Source organism: Oryctolagus cuniculus, chromosome 16 (genome assembly GCF_964237555.1).
Source record: "Oryctolagus cuniculus chromosome 16, mOryCun1.1, whole genome shotgun sequence".
NCBI classification, from domain to species: Eukaryota; Metazoa; Chordata; class Mammalia; order Lagomorpha; family Leporidae; genus Oryctolagus; species Oryctolagus cuniculus.
Window position 1 is genome coordinate 20,983,181 of NC_091447.1, and position 15,494 is coordinate 20,998,674.

General features: G+C 49.2%; 1 protein-coding gene and 1 long non-coding RNA gene across 2 annotated transcripts in view; one reads left to right on the plus strand and one right to left on the minus strand.

The window, feature by feature from the left end:
* The window catches only part of CHN2 (chimerin 2), a 279,635-nt gene that overhangs the window by 225,444 nt on the left and 38,697 nt on the right, over positions 1-15,494 (plus strand). The window lies entirely within an intron of this gene.
* Positions 14,078-15,494, minus strand: part of LOC108177222 (uncharacterized) — a 73,861-nt gene continuing 72,444 nt past the window's right edge. Inside the window, exon 3 of the long non-coding RNA XR_011383124.1 lies at positions 14,078-14,397. This is a non-coding gene — a long non-coding RNA (uncharacterized lncRNA). The remainder of the gene's footprint in view (positions 14,398-15,494) is intronic.

A 15,494-nucleotide genomic window follows, 5' to 3' on the forward strand; every position in this document is an offset into this window, starting at 1 on the left:
GCCAAGGTCACAGCACTCGGGACAGCAAGTGTGTGTGCAATAAGCAAGAGGCTTTTCTTTTTCTTTTTTTTTTTAATTTGACAGGTAGAGTTACAGACAGAGAGAGAGACAGTGAGAAAGGTCTTCCCTCCATTGGTTCACTCCCCAAATGGCCGCTACGACCAGCGCTGCACCAATCCAAAGCCAGGAGCCAGGTGCTTCTCCTGGTCTCCCATGCGGGTGCAGGGCCCAAGGACTTGGGCCATCCTCCACTGCCTTCCCAGGCCACAGCAGAGAGCTAGACTGGAAGAGGAGCAACTGGGACTAGAACCCGGCACCCATATGGGACACTGGTGCCGTAAGGGGGAGGATTAACCAAGTGAGCCACAGCACCGGCCCAAGAGGCCTTTCAATGAAATCAAAACAGTGGTCGGATGTCTCCTATCAGACTTCTGAGTTTTCCCCATCACATGGCCGTGTGGAAGAACACACTTTCAGTATGGCAAACACACAGAAAAAGATAAGACTTTTGGCCGTGGCTTTCCCCTCCACCTGCTTCATCTACAAAGTCCTTTTTGCAGTGATCCAGGGGTGTGGCCGAATATCAGGATTCAGGAACCAACAGATGCACCGCCCAGGAGGTGAAACCCAACCAGCTACGAACTCTGGCCTTGAATTTGACAGTGATTCTTTCACAAAGAAACCCCCTCTGCTCTTGAGTTAAGTTACACTGAACTAGGAGAGACCCATTCCTGGTTCCCTTTCATGTCGGTTCAGGTTTTCTCAGGAATCCTTTGGGGCTCTGCCCGGTAGCCACAGGCACTGCCAGGAATGCGGGGAGGTCAGAGGTCAGGCACTGCCTCTGGAGGCTTTGAAAGGCTTAGGTCCACACAATGCAGTCTATTATTATTATTATTATTATTATTATTATTATTATTATTATGTGAGTTTCCAAGGATTTATAGGTGTTTGGAAGACCCGTCATGTTTTCCCCCTCTGAGCTTTTTATTGCCTCTTTTTCACATGCACTAATCCCCTTGCCCATTCTTCTTCGCCCTCCTCTGGTTTCTTGTGTCACTGGAATTTTCTTTCTCTTCTCCTGTTGAAAGGAGACGCAGCCTTAGAGAAGTCAGGGCGAGGTCGTGCTGACTACCACTCTCCCCTCTCCCGTACAGGTGAGACTCCAGAGCTCACCTCCCCAGCAGGTTCTGAAGGAGAAGACTTTGTGCATGACACAGACAAGCTCCAGCTGCCTGCAGACCCAATGCAGTGTCTGGTTAACTGTGTAGTGAGACAGGAGTCGGGGCGCCCTTCTGGGACCAGTCAGCAACCCCAGGAGCTGAGTCAGCCTCACAGCAGCAGGGGGCGGAGCGGGGAGGGGGAGCAGAGCAGGGGCTCTGCTGGGACAATCATGTGCCCTGCAGGCCCTGTGGGACCCCAGCCTGCAGCCCTTCAGGGCTCCGTGCCTTCCCACCTCTCCTCTCTGCCAGGCTCAGATGCCAGAGAAGTAAACCCACAAGTGATAGGAGAAGCCTCTCGAAGCTTGGAGATGCTTTCCACGGGCAGTCCACGAGGCAGGAACAAGAAGAGACAGAGGAGGAGAGGAAACAGGGGCAGAACAACAAAATGCAAGATGCCAGTCACATGTCACCACTGTCCCCCGTGGCCTCCCCCTTTGTCACTAAGGCAAAGTCAGGGAACCTGCCCCTTCCCCAAGCCAGCAGCTATAACCCATGATCCTTGGTATTCTTTGGAAGCAGGTTTCCCTTAGCGCGTGTGCGTTGGGCTCAACTGATGTCCTTTAGCACTACTGATCCCTGGCTTCTGCCCCCAGACATTCTGGGTTAACTGGTGCAGGTGCCAAGTGGACATGTGCATTTTTAAAACTCCCTGGATAGTTCTGTGCAGCAAACTTTGAGATCCACTGCATGATTGGACAGGTAATTCCTAGGACCATGCCCCACCCCTCAGAACAGATCTGGGCCACAGGCTCCTCTTTTTGGGGTAGGGGCTGGTGTGGGGAATCCATCACCTTTTTGAAATAATGGAGACGTGGTAGCAAATTCAGATCCATGCCATGTTTATTAAGCACCTACTATGATCTATGCCCTGCGCTAGTGGCCTGGCTCTGCGTCCTATTCCAGCTTCCTGCTATTGGGCACTCTGGGAGTCAGAAGGTGATGGCTCAAGAACTTGGGTCCCTGCCACCCACATAGACCCAGATCGAGTTCTCATCTCCTGGCTTCAGCCTTGCCCAGCCTCAGTTGAGGAGTGAACCAGCAGATGGAAGATCTCTGCTGTCTGTCTCTTTCTGTCTCTCTGCCTTTCAAATAAATTTCTAAAGACTTTCAAAAAGTTATAGAAACTTTGGAGCAGCTAACTGCTTATGAAAAGTACAATTTTATATAAAGTCTGAAGACTTGGGCTCACAACCCAGAGCTGTCTTGGTCTCAAAAGCCAGCTCTTCTCTGAAGAGGTGTGGGACTGAGAAAATTATCTGTCCTCGCAAGCCTTAGCTTCGCCTTCTCTGGAACCTGCTTCATGGGTTTGTTCTGAAGATAACGATGGCAACTGTGGCTGAAGCCAAGCATGGAGTCTCAATCAGTGTGACCTGTGTCACCTCGTCACTGTCATCAGTGTCACAGCACACAGCTTAGGCACCTCTGTTGACAGTGTCTGTTGGCTTCTCAGCCTTGGGGCAGGACACATCTGTGCCTTCTGTAATCCCTGTGTTTCCACCTCTGTACCTGTGGAGCTTTCTTCATTGGTAGCAGGGATTCTTTTCATGGTGGCATTTCTTTGCAGTACAAGGAGTTTTCAAAATGTTCATAGAAAATGCATATTATGAAAAAACTATGCATCATTTCTTTTTTCTTAGCAAAGTAACGCTTATTTAAGTCTGCTCCAAGACAGGAAGACCTAAAAAACTGGTGAAGAGTGGAATCTTTTAAGCAAAATTCAGGGAAGGGTCAGCCAGAAAGGGCGGGGACAAAACTCATCAGAAGAGCAGAATTGTACTCAAGTCTAGGCTGCTCATGATAAACAAAAAAAGCCATCAGAGGGCGGGATAGGTAACTACTTCTTTCTGTTCTCATGATAAAACTAAAAACTCAGAAGGGTGAGACTGGCACTTTTATCTTGCTAAAGGTAGCTTTTGCAGAGAAGCACACGTTTTGTACACCCTTAGAGAGATTTCTCCCTTTTCTCACTCTAACAGGGACCCGACCTAAGTACCGAATAGTTCATTTATCTCCTTGCATCCCAGCCCCCTCCCCCCACTAAAGAATGGACCCTGACTGCTGTTAGGGATGTGGGGGTTAGTGGCCACTCTGGCTGCTTCATATTGAAAGGGGACATCGTTGAGGGACAGCAGTAGAGCATTCCCCTGAGGGTTGACCTAAGGGTCCCTGGTAGAAGGCAGATTTCCTCAGGGGTGTCGTCTGGAGTCCTGCCTGGGGGTTGATGCCTTCTAGTTGTTTAGTCCTGGATAACAGAGTATAAGGCAGGTAGTATCTTAAACTCATTTTTTCATTCTGTGTTGTGAACTTTTTGAAGCCCCTTCCTGTAAAGAGAAACGATGGTGCCCAGTCTTTAGTCCTGCCCAGCCACCTTGAGAATGTGTACCTGCGTCATGGGTCCCCAAAGGGGGCACTGGAAATACTTTGACCAGATTTTCAAAACTGTCAAGACTTTAAGGTGCTTTTTTTGGTCTTTCGTTCTTATTCCCAGGGCTATGGGCAGCAATCTGAAGCTCCAGGGAAGTAGCCGGTGACTCCAGATGTCACCATTTGATTTGTTTCTCAAGGTCAACAGTGCTTTATTTCAAATCACTCTGGTGGCTTCCGGATGTTCTTTGGAGCATCAGTAATTCAAGGGTGCCAAATGTGGATGAAAGATGGGATTAAAAGATAAATGCAAAAAAATTTAAATCAATGCATATGCATCTAAACCCAAATTTTATGCTGTGAAATGGGCAGAAGAGAGTTATTTCAGGCAAGAAAGTTTTCTATTCTGAGGAAAGTGTCTCCATGGGGATCAGCCAAAAACTAAGAAATAGGTCTACAGGAAGAGACTGTGATGCGTGTGACGTCATAACGATGAACAGCCCTGTGCATGGCAAACTTCCCAGGCAACAAACACCTCTCTTCGTCTGGGGACTACCAGAAGTGGGAGCAGAGACGGAGCCTTATTTCACTTTGGCTGCCTGGAGTCCTGCCTAGGATGCTGTCTAGCACTTAGGAGTTGTTCACTTAACGTTGGTTAATTGGTTGGTTGATTGCATGGCTGGCTGGATGACTGCATGGGTGGGTGGGTGTGCTGAAGAGAGGGTTTTAAATGTCTAGAGCAGTGTTCGGTACATACATGTAATAAGCGGTAACTATATTTCTGTTGTCCTACAGCATAAAATACCTTATTTTCATATTATACCAAAATATTTCTTTCTATAAATTTCCACTCATTTAATCTATTTTAATACTAGGAACACTTTTTCTCATAGTAGAAAAAAATCTACTCATTGTTTCACAAGGGGTTTATGTGTGCAGAAAAACCAGGACACGAATGCGTTCTGCATAACACTTGTCACCATGTGTAACACTACTGAGCACACACATTCCCAAGGACTTACCCCTAAGGGTAAAGCTAAAAACTTGCCCTGGGACTCCAAATCCCATTAAACTGGGTGGTAGTAATGTCATTTTCATAAAACAATTTGATGATTTAGCCTAAACGTGAATGGACAGTCGTGTTATACTTGTGTGAACATCATAACACTTATTCTTCATGACTTTGATTTTATTTCCTCCACAAGGCATTCTTAGCAAGCAAAAGCTTTTATCAGAGTTTTATTGCCATTTCTGTGACAAGATATGTGACTTTTTAAAAAAAATATTTATTTACTTTAGAGGCAGAGAGAGAGAGAGAGGTCTTCCATTTACTGGTTCACTCCCCAGATGGCCGCAATGGCTGGAGCTGGGCCGATCTGGAGCCAGGAGGAGCTTCCTTTGGGTGCAGGGGCCCAAGGACTTGGGCCATCTTCCACTGCTTTCCCAAGCCATAGCAGAGAGCTGGATGGGAAGTGGAGCAGCCGGGACTCGAACTGGCGCCCACTTGGGATGCCGGCACTGCAGGTGGCAGCCTTACCCGCTATGCCACAGCGCCGCACCCCCCCCTCCCAAATATGTGATTAAACACCTTCCCAGGATTAGTCTTTACTCTGAGAACATCACCTGCGTAGGCATGAAAGTTGATTTATAAACATGACCAGTGCAGCAAGCACTGTTTTGTTTGAAGTATTGTTTAAACACTTCTCATTCTTTTGTCTCCGGGAGAAAGTCTCTTCAGACACTTAGGCAAAAACATGTTTTCATGCTATCTTTCTTGCACTTTGGAAAGATTTTAATTTCTACCAATAGAGGCCAGAAAATGGCGGGAGCCGAGGCCAGAGAGAAGGAACCCTTCCCTAGTCCCCGTCGGATGAAGAGTGTTCGCCTGCTGTCGTGTGACCCGCCCCCTCGCTGTGCCTTCCTGGAGCTGTAAATGTGTTCCCGCGTGAGAGGCACACTACAAAAGGCTCCGGCCCGTCAGACACATTCGCTTCTCTAGTTTTACTTACAGCTCCCTAATTGTCCCCCTCAGGCAGTGCTGTCCCAGTACAAAAGCAAAGCGAAATCCATGCCAGCTGAGAAAAAAAATGCTTTTGTTCCTCTGTGGCAGGATTGTGCTTCTTTTTCATCATCTAACGATAAAGGTGATGTAACTAAAGGAAACTTGAAGGCTGAACAAACCACAGACGTTGCTCTGCTCCTGTGATCTCCTGTGCATTGGGGCTTACATCTGTACGTCGTGGTTGTAGAGCCTGCTCGACACAATGCATCGGGACGCGCTTCCCAGGCGTGATGATGTGGGTGCCTGTGTCATGCACGCCTCCTTCGCTGTTTCCTAATGCTGGGGCATGGCTAACACAGTCCCCTCTTCATATGAGGAATTATGCTGCCATAGATGCCTTGCTGCCTTAAGAATCATTTCCTTAACATAGACTCTTAGCAATTGAATTACTGAGCCTTAAAGGATATTAATGTTCTGAAACTCTGGTACACAAGGCTGGATTATTTTCTAAGATGATTTCTAACAGCGTGCATTGTGTGGTGATTGCTCATGTTTGGTCTGGGTGTGTGTGTGTGTGTGTGTGTGGCCTCTTTCACTTGTGCATTCTGGGAAAGCATGGGAACTGATCAGATCTCTTGTTGTGCAGTGGAAGGAGCTTGGCCCTGCAGTGCCAGCAGCCACTGCCTGGCTGGGCCAGGCCCTGAGAGACTGGGCCAAGCCAGACCCAAGCGTTTGTTGATAAAATCTTGTTGAATGTTCTTCATGGCTTGGGGTACCAAAGAGATTAGAAGATGTGAATTCTGGGCCTTTTTTCAGGATTTGAACCCCACTGGGGGGCAGATGTAGAGGGAGAATCATGTAAAATAGAAGAAAGCCCACAAGTAGCTGGCTCTGGGTTCAGATCCTAGTTCTTGTCTGTTTTAGCTTGGTTTCCTACTGTGAAAAATGGGAGTGATAACACCTTAGCCAGGCAGTAGTTGTGCCGACTAAATGCGAACACAGTCAATGGGCCTGGCACAGTATGTCCTCTGTCGTGGTTAGGTTCATTGGGTTTTTCTGGTTGTTTTGCTGATGTGACTCTAATACAGTTGATATTTTCAGTGCTAGGGACTGTGTGTGCCAATGCATAGCTTCACAAAAGAGCATCACAACTTCAAATAGGTCCCGAGTGCCAACCACTGATAAGATGTAGGGCAGCTGGGAGGCAAAGTCACAGGGCTCATCTAGGGTGGGCTCCAGTGGGCTGCTGTGGCTACTCCCAGAGGCACACTGGGTGCCCCACCCAAACATGGTTGTGCAAAGTTGTGTGGCTCACACAACGACTCACAGGCAGGACCCAAGGTGGCTGAACACAGCCTGCAAGGATGTGTAGCTTAGTGTTCCATGATGGTTAGGAGCGAGCAAGGTGAGAATTTTCCCAGCAGCTCCAGCTCAGGTGATTTGCATGTCCAGAGAGGGAGCCCGCCAGCCTTCATTGGCTTGAGAGCTGTGGGCAGTCAAACCTCAGGCATGGAACTGGACCCTTCATGCCACGGGTTGTGGTTCGACAAGGGGCAGGGAGAGTGCAGTGACTTTCTGTGTTTCGTGAGGAAGGCAAAGCCCGTGTCCCATCGGCCATCACCACCACTCACTGTGTGTCTAGTGCCTCGCGCCTGCTCTTCTTCCTGCCAATCACTCTCCTCCCATTTCCTCCACAAGCACCTGCAGTGGGCTTCCTCCCCCTGCCCCCTGGAAACTGCTCTTGTCGAGCAGTTGCTGATCCTGGATCCCCTCGCCAGCCAGCCCCATCGTACGTGAGCCACAGCCGATCACCTCTGCACCTGGCGTTCAGGGGGTCGAACTCGCCTCCTCTTTATCAGTGCTTCCTTCTCCAGTTCCAGACCCGCCCATGACTCTGTCCTGTGTGGTTCTCCATCTGCACTTTGCCCCTTTCTCTGAATCCTTCCGAGTGCTGGCTCTGCTCTGTGTGGCTCATCCCCAGCACCTCCTGCTAGTGTTGACCCAAATGTCACCTCCTCCATGAGGCTTTACCTGACTCCCCAGACTTAAATTGCAACCTCCTTCGCTATTCTTCCTTATCCTGTACCCTTGTGTTGTTTTTCTTGATGGTCCGTCTCACTTTACAAAATTTCTTTTAATGTGCTTATTAATTGTATTTATTGTCTGCTCTCCAAGGGGGCATGGACTCTTTTTCCGTTGTGCACTGCTCAACCCCTCTGGCTTAATGCAATGCCTGGTAGACAATAGGTGCTCAGCAAATACTTGCTAGAAGCGAGAAGAAAGAAGAGGGCTATGTTTGCAACAAATCCCAAAATAACTGTATTGCATTAAAAATAGAGCTGAGGGCTAAGGGGTGTGGTTACTTCAGCCTGTGCCGTCTTCCCCTGGAATGTTCACGGCTCACATTGGTGCACCATCTCCCCTCCTGGGACAGACAGGGGCTGTAAAAAGAGCCTGCACCACCACACCCACTCTGCCATTCCATTCAGGAGGGACTACAGAGCCCTACCCATCATTCTAGGTTGCTCTCCCAATGGGCAAACCTGAGGGCCAATCGCAGAGTTCGAAAATCCCAGTCCCCACCCACACAGCAGACCAGACACAAACTGAGCTTCTATTTGGAGTGCGCCGGCACCCGTAAGTGTGAACTGCTGAGTTCTTAAATAGCCCAGGAACTATCTCAGGCAGCGTCAGCCACACAGCTGGCAGTGGCGTCGAGGACTGCTTTGTTTGGGTGATTGTTCACCCTAAAAAAGCCCAGGAGGGGATCTGAGATATTTTTATTTGTAAAGAGTTGGAAAACTGCCCAAAGGATGGCCATGGCTGGCCCCACGGCACAGTCCACATGCAGAAGACAACTGGTTCATCTGATTTTTTTCTGTAGCTAAGGGGACAGAACCTGAGAGAGAACAGCTTGAGACTGTTGGGTGCAAGAAGGTGTGATTGGGCAAATGTGTGGCCCCTGGCAAAGAATTCTCAGACTCAACTGGGTGAGCAACAGTGGCATGGAGAGAGGAAGAGTTGGGCAGATACACTTGGGTTCCCAGTACAGGTGGGTGCCAGAAACCAGAAATTGTCTTGACTTCGGTAATAAAATTCCTAAGTCATCTCAGGCACCTACTTGTGTGGCCAGAGGCAAGGAGTTATGTGACAGCACCAAAATGGGAAGAAACAGAGATAATCCTGGAATACGAGGAGAGAGCATCGTAGGACAAGGACAGTAGGAGAGTAGCAGCTGGGAGCTGAGTTACAGCTGCCTCCACATTACATTTACATTTTGACTGCTTGGCTTGGATCTTAGTTTCTGCAAGTTTTCCTTCTTTTTTTTTTTTTCCTGTCTCCAAGTTTTCCTTAAAATTGTGAGCAGTTTTAAGGAACTTGGTTGGACATATGTTTAAAAAATCACCCTGCCATCCTTTCTTAAGTTCAGTACTTAAGATGTTTGATTTTCAGAGTTCTTGTGTAAGGAAATGGACAATTACACTGATGAAAAAAACAGGCTTTACTCTCTCAAAAGTTCTATGCATAAACAAAACCACACAAGCAAACAGCACCTACAAGTTGAAATATGTGAGATGCTTAGCACAGCCTGGCGCCTTTCTCTATGATGTGGATTGCCTCTGTGTCTCCGTCTAAGCAGTCTGGGAGACCCATCAGTCATTAGTCAGAGTCGTTGACAGCAGACTGAAACAGCTGGAGAAATGCTATGGGTAAGGCAGCGGGGACAGCACTGCACAGTCCAGCAAGCCAGAAAGCATCAGGGTATCTGCTTGCTGAGCAAGGTGAATTGGTCCTCCCTTGGAGACCCCCTAGGCCCTGCAGTGGGGGCGGATGCTAACTGCTGGGAAGAAACAGGCATGCTGGCCAGCACCGTGACTCACTAGACTAATCCTCTGCCTGCGGTGCCCTGGGTTCTAGTCCCAGTTGGGGCGCCGGATTCTACCCCAGTTGCTCCTCTTCCAGTCCAGCTCTCTGCTGTGGCCTGGGAAGGCAGTGGAGGATGGCCCAAGTGCTTGGGCCCTGCACCCTCATGGGAGACCAGGAGGAAGCACCTGGCCATAGTGGCCATTTGGGGGCGGAAGACTTTCTCTCTGTCTCTCTCTCTCTCTAACTCTGCCTGTCAAAAAAAAAGGGGGGGGGCAGGGAACAGGCATGCTTTTGGGGAGGGGCAATGAGACCCGTCCTTCCTCTGAGACGGTCAGCCATGACACCTGGCGCACTGGGTCCACTGAACACGAGGACGTCAGCCCACGCTGGCCCCCTCGTGCCTCCAGCAGGCACAGTTTGAGCGTGGGATTTACTCATCTGGCCTTGTTGTCTGCCGCCTCTTTCAGGCCTGGCAGTGTGTGATAGGCAGGTTCACTGGGTAGGGGGAGAAAGGGTGCCTGGGGTCACAAGGCTGCGTTCAGGGCAACAGGGAACAAAAAAAACACCCTTGATTTCCAGCGACGCAGAGAAGGAGTAGCGCGGCAGAGCTGGAACTGCCACAGCCGAAAACTGTCAGTTATTCACCAGGCCCCTCAACAACTCTGTGTGAGCTCAACATGTATAAATACATACGAATGCGTCAGACACTCGTGTGTGTGTGTGTGTGTACGTGTGTACTTCAGATGGTTCAAGGAACACGAAATTGAAAGACAAGCTGATTTTGCTGTCAAAAGTTTTGAAATCCATACGTATAAAGGACTTCCAAAAGTTTTCAAAAATGCATATTAGGAAAAAAATTGCACATGAACTTCAAAAATTTTTGTGCCAAAATAAACTCTTAATTCCATTTGTCCAAGAACTTTTAGAAGTACCCTATGTATATGTGTGTGTGTACGCACATAGTCCACAAAGAGTTCATGGAAAATGTATATTATGAAAAAACTACGTTCCACCAAAGGAACTTAACTCTTAATTCCATTTGCCCTCATATGGATATGGATATGTATGTGTGTATACAGATACATATTGTGAATGATAGATACAGGCTGTAACCATATACTCAATGTATCCTTTTAGAAGTTTTTAAGTGTGACCCACAGAGAATGAGAACAAAAAGAAAAGGCAGAGTTCCCACCACAGTCCTGGACTGAATGCAGCGTTTTGCTGAGTGTCCCCAGACTGAGCAGGATTGGATGGTTTTAGCTCTGGGAAATACCACCTGGTCCGGAGTCATCCCCCAGCCCCAGAAACGCAGCCCTGTGTGTGGGAAGTGACGCAGTGGTCTAAGGAAGCAAGGAGCATGTGCTGACTCATCGCAGAATTCAAAAACATTCTGGAGGGGCCAGCGTGTGGCCCAGCAGCTTAGGCTGCATCCCACGTGGGCACCTGTTCAAGTCTAGCTGCTCCACTTCCCATCCAGCTCCCTGCTAATGTGCCTGGGAGGGCAACAAAAGAAGGATCAGGTACTTGGGTCCCTGCCACTCCTCTGGGAGACCCGGATGGAGCTTCAGGCTCCAGGCTTCCTCTTGCTCCAGCCCCACTATTGTGGCCATTTGGGGATTTGGAGAGTGAACCAGTAGATGGAAGATTCATTCATTCTCTCTCTCTCTCTCTCTCTCTCTCTCTCTCTCTCTCCCTTTCTCCATCTCCCTCCCCCATCTCCCTCTCCCTCCCCCTCCCTCCCCCCATCTCCCTCCCCTCTCCCTCCCTCCTTCTCCCTCCCTGTCCCTTCCTCCCTCCCTCCTTCCTTCCCTCCTTCTCCCTCCCTCCCTCCCTCCCTCCTTCCCCCCTCCCTCCCTTCCCCTCCCTCCCTCCCCCTTCTCCTTTCCCCCCTCCCCCTTCTCCTTCCCCCCCTCCCCCTTTCCCTCCCTCCCTCCCTCTCCCTTCTTCCCTCCCTTCCTCTCTCCCCCATGCCTTTAAATAAGTGAATCAAATTTTTCTTTTTTTAAAAAAAGAATATGTTCTGATGGAACATAAGAAAAACAGGACTGCTGAAAAGTGGATTTGTTGATTTTTCAGGCAACACTTTCCTGGGCACTGAGCCAGTGTTGGCACCAAGCTAGCCCTAGCAATAGAGTAAGTGGGAGAAAGAAGAGCAGCTTTTTTTTAAATAAATTTTTGAAGTTTTATTTTATTTATTTGAAAGAGTTGCAGAGAGAGGTAGAGACAGAGAGGTCTTTCGTCTGCTGGCTCACTCCCCAGATGGCTGCAACGGCCAGAGTTGCACCGATCCTAAGCCAGCAGCCAGGAGCTTCTTCCAGGTCTCCCACGTGGGTGCAGGGGCAGGCTGAGTCCTGTGCCCCTGCACTGTGCGTCCGCTCATCTTAGCTGGGGGGCCTCAGGAAGCCGAATTCCTGCCCCGCACCTGCCCATCAGTAGCTCAGTTTCCTTGTCTGTAAAATAAGGATAATGACAGCTGCTCTGCCTTCCTCGCAGGAGAGAGAGACCATACAAGGGTACTTCAAAATGCCTGTGAGAAATGGAATTTAAAAATAAACTTATTTTGGTGCAAATTTTGAAATCACCTACATTTTTTTATCTGAAATCTTCATGAAATTTTTGAAAAACCATTGTGTACGTATTTTACATTTTTTACACCAAAATAAACTTTTTTGACAGGCAGAGTGGACAGTGAGAGAGAGAGACAGAGAGAAAGGTCTTCCTTTTACCATTGGTTCACCCTCCAATGGCTGCTGCGGCCGGCGCATTGCGCTGATCCGAAGGCAGGAGCCAGGTGCTTCTCCTGGTCTCCCATGGGGTGCAGGGCCCAAGCACTTGGGCCATCCTCCACTGCACTCCTGGGCCACAGCAGAGAGCTGGACTGGAAGAGGGGCAACTGGGACAGAATCTGGCACCCCTACCGGGACTAGAACCCGGTGTGCCGTCGCCGCAAGGTGGAGGATTAGCCTAGTGAGCCACGGCGCCGGCCACCAAAATAAACTTTTAATTCCATTTTCCACCAACTTTTTACAGCACACTTGTATAACGTACTCCATAAAATAGATGATGTTGCTTTAAATATTATTCTAGGCCCTATCTTTGCCTTGGCCCTGGCAGCGTATGAATTTGGGGCTGACCCTGATGTAGGGAGCCCCTGCTTCCAGGGCCCTGTGGCATGATCACAGAAACCAAAGAAGACTCCAGAAGTCACAGCCCCTGGGTTTTATATTGGAGGTTAACAAGGGTGACTCACTAAGACCAGGCTGTGGTGATGAGAAGCCTCTCGAACAGTCTCTGACCTCAGCATGTAGCTGCGGGCATTCATTCACTTGTCCGGTCAGCAACGTGTGCTCACCCCCTTCTTGGTGTCGGTTTGCATACATGACACAGGGGTTTCATTATACTGAAAAGCACACCAAGGACCTGCGCTCGTGCAGCCGGCAGCTAGCAGGGGTCCTCGATCCTGATTCTAAACCCATACTAATAGGTCTGTGTTTACGGAGTCCCAAGGTGAGGCCAGCAAGGTGGCAGGGCTGGACCACACGGACCCCCGTAGACCATGGTATGGATTTTTGTGTTTAAGAGGGGTTTTAGGCTGGCGCCACGGCTCACTAGGCTTATCCTCCACCTGTGGTGCCGGCACCCTGGGTTCTAGTCCCGGTTGGGGCGCCAGATTCTGTCCCGGCTGCTACTCTTCCAGTCTAGCTCTCTGCTGTAGCCCAGGAAGGCAGTGGAGGATGGCCCGAGTCCTTGGGCCCTGCACCCATGGGAGACCAGGAGGAAGCACCTGGCTCCTGGCTTTGGATCAGCACGGCGCGCCAGCTGCAGTGGCCATTGGGAGGTGAACCAATGGAAAAAAGGAAGACCTTTCTCTGTGTGTCTGTCTCTCACTGTCTACTCTGCCTGTCAAAAAAAAGAAAAAAAGGGTTTTAGGTGGCACCACAGGAGGCAGGGGTGGGCTGAGCCTCAACAGAAAGAGGACAATGTTTTGTGCTTGAAAAAAAGCTGACTCCTTTGAGGAAGGTTGGATTTGCTCGTGGCCTTTACCACGTTCAGACTTGCATCTTTCCCAGCCAGGGCACTTGAGATGAGCACCGCTATGCCAGGAGCTCGTTACAGTTCCCTGGAGGCATTTTTACAGACAGGGCCCTTGACCCAGAAGCGTGGGTTTCCTTGGTCCACCTGTCCATTTTCCATCACCATACCAATTGCCAAAGGCTGAATCCATAAGAGGCACGTTTAGCCCACAGTTTTGGAGGCTGGAAGTCTAAACAGCACAGCGCTGGCTCTGGTGAGGGTCCCCTGACCCTGTTACCTCTTAGAGGATGGCATCAAAAGGGCAAGAGCCTATTGGGGACCACATTGCAAGGCAGGAAGCCAGAGAGCAGGCCCCACCTCTTAAAGGTCCCACCATCTCTCCACGTGGCCCCACTGGGGAACGAGCTGCCTACACATGACCCCTTGGGGACCACATCCGTGCCACCACAGTTGCTCTCAGGTGGAGCTTGAGCGTGGTTTTCCGTGTGTGTGTGTGTGTGTGTGTGCACGTGCACACACACTTCCCCAGGTGATTCTAATTATTAGGCAAGGTTGCAACCTACTCATTCAATAGAAGGCATAAAACAAGAGTTTTCATAGTGTATTCCCAAGACCAGCAACGTCGGCCTCTCCTGGGAACCTATTAGCAATGCAGATTCTTGGCCCTCATTTCTTGCTGGCTGAACCAGAAACTCCAGGGCTGGACCCAGACATCTGTTCCCACAAGTCCACCAGGAGGATCTGACGCCTGCCCAAGGGTGAGGAATGCTCACTGCAGGGGGCATGTAGGCAGGAGGTCTGCTCCTGAATCTCTTTGGATCTAACTGGGATCTGCTTCTAAATCTTGTGGAAGACCCCTGGGACGAGGGACAGTCATCGCACTTCTCAGGTCCTCAGTCTCTTCACCTGTAAAATGGGAACCTGGGATTAGATGAGCTCAGCGTTCCCACTGGATGTTCAGAATTTATGGGCCCACGCACACTTAAGCTCATAAGGCTTTATGATGTACTTCAAAAGCCATTTTTATATTGTAACTATAACACAACCACTGTAGGAAACTCAAAAATAGAGATAAGTTCTCACATCATTAAAAGGCATTTTAATTTTGTTGTTCATATCTCCATAAAATTCCATTCTGTTTATACTGTAATTTAGTTACTTTTGCCCAGTCTTGAATATTGAGGATTTTTCTCATTTCCTGTTATGACTGTTATGATGAATATCTGTATCTATGTGAGTTTTTGAAGACCTTCAGAGACATCTAGAAATGGAGTCACTGGATCCGTGCACACGAACTTTGTCAAGGCTTTTCCTTCATCACCAGATTTCTTTGCGGACCTAAGCCAACCCTTAGAAACGCCAGCAGGACATTAGAGAAGCCTGCCCACAACACCCTTACCGGGTCTGTTGATTGTCTTTTCACACAGCGAGGCAGCAGGAGCCGGCGGCAGCAGTGTATTGTTGTATTCGGGGCACAGCTTAGGTTATTGATGTCTAAGAGAGATCCAGACTTGAGAGCGGCTGGAAATACTCACACTGGCATTGAATCATGGGGGAGATTGTCCAGGGATCCGTGATGATGTGTTAACAAGCTTTCCTGAAAATGTGGCACAAGAATTTGATGTCTAAGGGAGAATTAAGCAGCCCTCCAAAAATCAGCAGTCATCTGCGCTTGGAGGCGGAGCGGTGGCGCTGCCTGAAGCCAGGCGTTGAAGGAGCTGATGAGTAAGGTCCCCTCTGGGTCTGGGATGCGGGCTGGGATTGTATTCCTCCTGGTCCTTTTCTGGGCACTGGACACGTACCCAGATGCCCCGAAGGCTTTGTCTCCCTGGTTCCGCCTGTCGCTTGTCTTCATCTGACAACCTCTCACTTTCATCTTTCCTGATTTTTCTTGGCTCCAGGGTTGTAGAGCAAAAGAACAGTGAGAACCTCAGAAATAGAATCTCAACCCTCATTTTTATAAAAAAAAAAAAAAAGTGGTGAGCTTATGTCACCATTTATTT